The 6109-nt window shown below is 44.0% G+C and overlaps 1 pseudogene; it reads right to left on the reverse strand.

Moving 5' to 3' along the window:
- Nucleotides 1-454: 454 nt before the first annotated feature.
- On the reverse strand, nt 455-3101 carry LOC136531644 (G-type lectin S-receptor-like serine/threonine-protein kinase LECRK4; annotated as a pseudogene).
- Between the last annotated feature and the right edge of the window lie 3008 nt (nt 3102-6109).

Raw genomic sequence — 6109 nt, forward strand, 5'->3', positions numbered from 1 at the left:
TGCAAAATATGCCTCAATAGAACTTTTCTAATAGTTATGCATGCATAGACTAAGTAATAATAAGAATCCAACTAACCAATGGATAAGTAAGTTGCAACATAAAAGTAACTAACTCTTATCATAGAAAAATATTTTTTTTGAAGGTACATTTTATTTAGGAAGTAGATATTCTGTTTGGAAGAGGAGTCCTTCCTAATATTTTTCTCCTTCCAATTCTTACAGGATACCGACTACAGCACTGATGGTGCTGTTCACATTACATTAAGGAAGAAAAACAGTAGCAGCATTCATAACATGAAGTATAAGCTATTCCTTCAGGAGATAGCTATATCTAACTAGTATAAGCCGTTCCTTCAGTAACTTTCTACTCCACTATATTGCTTCAGCATTCTACAATCAAACCGAGCTGACAAAGGAAGATGGATCAACAGGAGATAGGATTGCAGCTGCTCCATCAAGAAGATGGATCAACAGGAGATGGGATTGCAGCTGCTCCATCAAGCATTTGTGTCACTTTCAGCATTGTAGGTCTGATAGTTGGGTCTTCCTGGAGACACCAGAGTGCCACTGCTACAAACCTTTCCACCACCTTCAGATTGGAAATTGCTTCAGCATCACCCTCCACCAGAAGATCAACTCTGCCACACCTATAACAATCACTTGCCCAGTAAGTCAGTATTTTTTTATCCTCTGCTGCCTCCAACTCAACATTACGCCGACCACCGATGAGCTCCAACAGGATGACCCCATAGCTGTAGACATCGACCTTGGCAGTGATACCAATGCTCTTGAACCACTCAGGTGCAACATATCCTCGGGTGCCCCGTATGCCAGTATTTGTTTGTGTCTGGTTGGTTCCTAGCAGTTTGGCTAAGCCAAAATCTGAGATCTTTGCTGTGAATTTGTCATCCAGAAGGATGTTCTGGGGCTTGATGTCACAATGGATGATCTGTGTGCTTCATTCCTCATGTAAGTATAGCAACCCCCTTGCCACCCCAAGTGCAAGCTGAACTCGAAGGTTCCACTGAAGATTGACATCACCAAATACGAATCTATTTAGTGATCCATTGCTCATGAACTCATACACCAAAAGTCTTTCTTTTCCTTCGCGGCAGAATCCTAGCAATTTGACCAAGTTCTTGTGGTGCGTCTGCCCAATAGCTTGCACTTCAACACTGAACTCCTTTTCTGATTCCTGCTCGAGCTTGTCAATTTTCTTGACAGCAATGCAGGTCCCAAACTCGTCTTCTAGCTGGCCCTTGTACACAATACCAGAGGCACCAGTGCCAAGCACCTCCTGGAATCCTCTGGTTGCCTTCTCGAGCTCAGCATAAGTGAAGGCTTTTAGGGGCAACCCTAGGTTGCTTGAGGACTCCAAAGATGGGACAATCTTTCTAGTGACTGTGTAGTTTGTACCAAAAAGGAGAACAGAGATCAGGACAAGGGTCACCAAAACAGAGATTCCCAGAAGCAATGAACTTCCAAGGATCCAGTACTTCTTGTCTTTCTTCCACTTGCTGGACTCAATGGGGTACGACTGTGCATTACTATTCTTCGGTACTTTGACGAGGACTGTCGCATACACATCACCTGCCATATTTCCGTTTGATAAAGGAAGCTTCTTCTTATAACATGCACTCATGGTTTCCTTTATCGGCCGAAATCTCCTGATATTTCCGATATATCCTTTTTATCCGTAGTTGCCGATAAGAAAATATCTATCTTTTTAGTACAAATTTTGTTTGAACTTATTTAAATTTACTTAAATTCAAATCAAATTTTATTTGAATTTGGTCCGATATTTCCGATATATCCTGTTTATCCTCTTTATCTGTGATCCCCGATAAATTTTAATTTCCGAAAATGAAAACCTTGCATGCACTGTCTTGATCATTGTACACAACCACTGCACAGAAGCAATCTATCAGGCAGAGCTGTCGGCACTGGTCCTCAGTTATGGGGCTGTACTTCTCATAGTCAGATAGAGGCCAGTTCACTTGGTGCATAGTTCTGAACTGGAACTGCATCATGGAAGCTTCTTCATCCAGGTCACAGCTTTGTGGCTGGAAGTCTGGTTTACAGCCTTTATACTTCCTTTCCTCATCAAAAAACGAGTACTGCTCCAGGCACTTGCAGGTAGTCTGGTCTTTTGTGCCATCAGTCAAGCAGTAGCTGTTAAATCTGCATGTACCGCTGCCAACAGTTGTCTGTGCTCCACAAATATTTGAGGGCTGCATGCTCACCATTGACCATGCCTGACTCCTCAGGTCACTGACCTTCTTTGGGTACACATATTGCCGGAACACGCCATCTGGGTCGAGTGTGGCGCGCTGGTAGCTGTCTGCCAAGGAACCAGCAGCCCCATATGTTATATTGATCTGTGTGCCGTTATCCAAGGCAATGTATATTCGGCCCATTGGATCAAACACCATCTTTGTGGTGTTGCCAAGGATGGACCAATAGTAGTCATATTGGTTCCCAGATGGCACAGCAACAGAATAAAGTTTAACACCTGTATCTTGCAGGTCAAGGAGGAACCGGCCATTGGAGTAGTCTGTGGCAATGATCCGGCTGCGGAGCGTCTTTGGGGCGGTGAGCACTTGGGTGGGCAGGATGGTATCAGCTGGATCATTGAAGGTTCCCCACTGGATAGAGCCATCTGCAGCAGCTAGTACAAAGTTTCCGGAGTCGAGCATGCTGGCATGGTCTGCCGCACCAACAGATTGGGGTGTCCATACCTCTGTATTGGTGGGGTCGAGAAGGGAGAGAGTCCCGCCAGAGGTGAGCTGGAGGCGCCAACCGGATGAAACTTGAATCGGTGATTGTTCACCACTTGTCTTGGCATACCAAACCACCGTCTTGTCGCTGATCTTGCTGAACCAGACGGCAAACAGGTAGGACGCGTTGCCCTCGATGGACATGGACCGGAAGCCGAATGCAAAGTCGCCGGACGGAGAGAGCCAAAAGCTGCTAGGCCCTTGGGGCGTCAAGGAGGAGCCCAGGCTGATGTTCTGTTGAGCCTGCACATATGGCCATCGCAGTAGCAGGAGGAGGAAGGGCAAGAGGACAGAAGCCATTATTGGTTATTGTGGTTTGGCTCTGAGTTCCTACTTCCACTGGCAACCTTATGCACCTCTCAGCGTTTTGGAGTCTTCAGACTTGACGTAGAACTGGTTGGTCACCGGATGCTTTATGTGGTGTCATGAAAGAACAACACTGAACTCGTCAGGCTTGGCAGCTCGACACGCATGAGCCTCTTGCTTTGACTATTCCATGCTGGTAGTTGCTTCAGGTTCAAATCAATTCCGTTCCTTCCACACTGCTTCGCAGTTTGTTTCTGTTCACGGCATTCGTACAAGGAAGGCTTTACCGTGGACAAACCCAAACACACTTGGCACCATGGACCGTCTCCTTTCTCTTTTTCCTTACAAAAATATGATTCGCTATTAGCCACCACAATTTTTGCTTATTTTACGTACTATTAGCAATGATGTCGATGTCTATGCGTTGCAACAAGAGGATAGATAAAAATCCTTCTATGCCTGTGGAGTCTATATCTTCTCCATCGACATATATCACTAGTATAGCAGAGCTCATTACTGGCGGTTTCAAAACTATTTCTATAGGCGGATGTCAGTACCGCCAGACCGCTACTACAAATGATTTACACTATCTGTTTTCTTAAAAAAAAAAAACGCCACTACAAATGATTTACACTGGCCGTTTTCTTTTCGCGCACTTGCGGCCTGCAGGATTCGAACCAACGACCTCCGACTTATGGGATACTCCTCTAACCACTACACCTCACAATCACTCGTGTCTATAATAGATTTTCTTTCTCCTCATATTATCCTCAACCGACACTACTACATAAAGGGTTTGTAGGGGCGGCTCAAGACCATTTGTAGGGGCGGTTTGGCCAGCCGCCCCAACCAAAGCGTCTCTACAAATCATGCATTTGTAGGGGCGGTTCCCAGAAAGCCCCTACAAATCGATTTGTAGGGGCGGCTGTAGTACCAGCCGCCCCTATAATACTTGTTTGTAGGGGCGGTTCAATCTTGAACCGCCCCTACAGTACGTTTTCCCGTAAAAAAATCAAATTTACAATTCAAATTCGACCAGAACATACATATGGCCCTGTTTGTTTCCTGCGTTCGCGTTCGCGTTGCGAGTGAGCGAGGAAAGCGAGATAATCCCACCAAACGCCCCGCGACCAACGTTCCGAACCGCGTTCGCTCAAGAGTATTATATAAACTACAAGCACAAGAGTATTATATAAACTACAATTACAAGTCCAATTCACAAGAATATATACAATCAATCATTAAATAGACATAACTCACAAGGTAAAACCAATGTCAAATTTCATACACATTGTTATCAACGTCCTAGAGCTAGCCTTTCAGTCTCACGATGGTGTTGGTACTGAGGATTTCTACCTAAGTTAGACTCTTGATTATGGTAGGTGCCTTTGACGTGTACAATCTGGTCCAATATGAAGTTGCAAAGGTCACCGACGAGCTCTAAGAGTTGACCATCCTTGTATGAGTCTCTTTTTATTTCTTTCTCTTCTTTCCACTACAAGAGAACAAGTTTTGGTTTAGTATTTCATACCATGTACGAAGTTTTTATACTACGGGTGAAGAGGTTCAAACTTACCCTTAAGGGGTGTCTCCTGTAGGCACCGGTGTTACTCATCATAGAACATACATAGTATCCACAATGTACACTCCCAGGCTTCTGCTTGGGCACGGTGTGTTTTGTATATGGAAACGTTAAGTAATGCTTTTGACAGGTAATGGAGTACTGAAGAAGTAAGTTACACTTACTGCACATAGTGTTTTTATAGCCAGCTTTTCCTTCCTTACTGGATCATGCCTTCCGTGATGTTTAGTGACATAGAACCTAAATGCCCTGTTCGAATTATTTTAGCAAATACAACTTGTTAGTATCCAAAAGTGAACGTTACAAGTATGTATACAAACATATAAGCTAATGAGGATTGTCGATATGTATACGTCTTGAGAATCGATATGAAGTCTTTGTATGTCACCGGGTCCCTATCTATTGAATCAAAGACCCATGCCATGCTCCTCCCGACATCAACGCCTATATAAATCCAGTGGTTGCTGCATGGATTTAATCATAGAACTAGATAAGCTCTTTTGCATCGAATAAAATATATCGAACAAAGCTTTAAGTATAGAGTTGAACTTACTCGAAGTTGTATGGTAGCCATATAGTAGAGTGCTGTTGGAGAATTTTAAAAGCTAGGGCAATGTATGCCGAAACCTTAAGGGACTCTTCCCTTAGTTTCTTCATACGGATGTGCTCTTTCTCCCAAAGGGTCTTTCCAGCAGCTAGCTCTTTGTCATCCAGTTTCCACTATTTAGGGTAATTAAAATTTGTTTGTGCTATAGCTTGAGGGTCTATATACCTGGCTTTCACACTTGGCATTTGTTTTACAATGTGCACTTGCATTCTACAAATCACGGCGTGGGTTAGTTACAACAAAATTCAAAGATTACATTCATATCATATCGGGAGGACAAGGACTTATAGGCATCATGTGCGAATTAGATTTATCTCTGTTACTCCGAGGTGAAAGCATGTCTGCATGTCATTGAAGTCAAAGACAATTTTCCTGGCTAGGCTTCCAAATGTGCCGGTGGGGAAGCATGCTTGTACGAGCTCTATGCTCTTTGGGAGAACATGCAAGTACCAATCATGGAACCTTCTCATTCCAAGTGGTAGGTGCTGGATGTCCCGATTTGGTAGGAAGGGCTTGCCTCTTTCATATGTTTTCGGGCAATCCTTTGACCATTTGATGGCATCGACATTTGGATACTGCTTTGCTGTTTGGTGGAGTTTGCTAGTGACGGCCTCCTCAGAACCCTGTGATGGGACTTTTTTTAACTTGGCTCTCAGGCTTGAACTGGTCATGGGAATACCACTTGTGCACCGATGAGACGTCTTTGATCAGAACATAAATTGGTCTTATGGTGATTGGATGCTTCTTTCGAAGTTCCCATTCAGGCACGTCCTCATCTTCTTGTGCATCACCTTCTTCAGGAGGCACTCATTGTTCATGTATCGGCTGTGCTTGTTG

Source organism: Miscanthus floridulus, unplaced genomic scaffold (assembly GCF_019320115.1).
Source record: "Miscanthus floridulus cultivar M001 unplaced genomic scaffold, ASM1932011v1 fs_401_2_3, whole genome shotgun sequence".
NCBI classification, from domain to species: Eukaryota; Viridiplantae; Streptophyta; class Magnoliopsida; order Poales; family Poaceae; genus Miscanthus; species Miscanthus floridulus.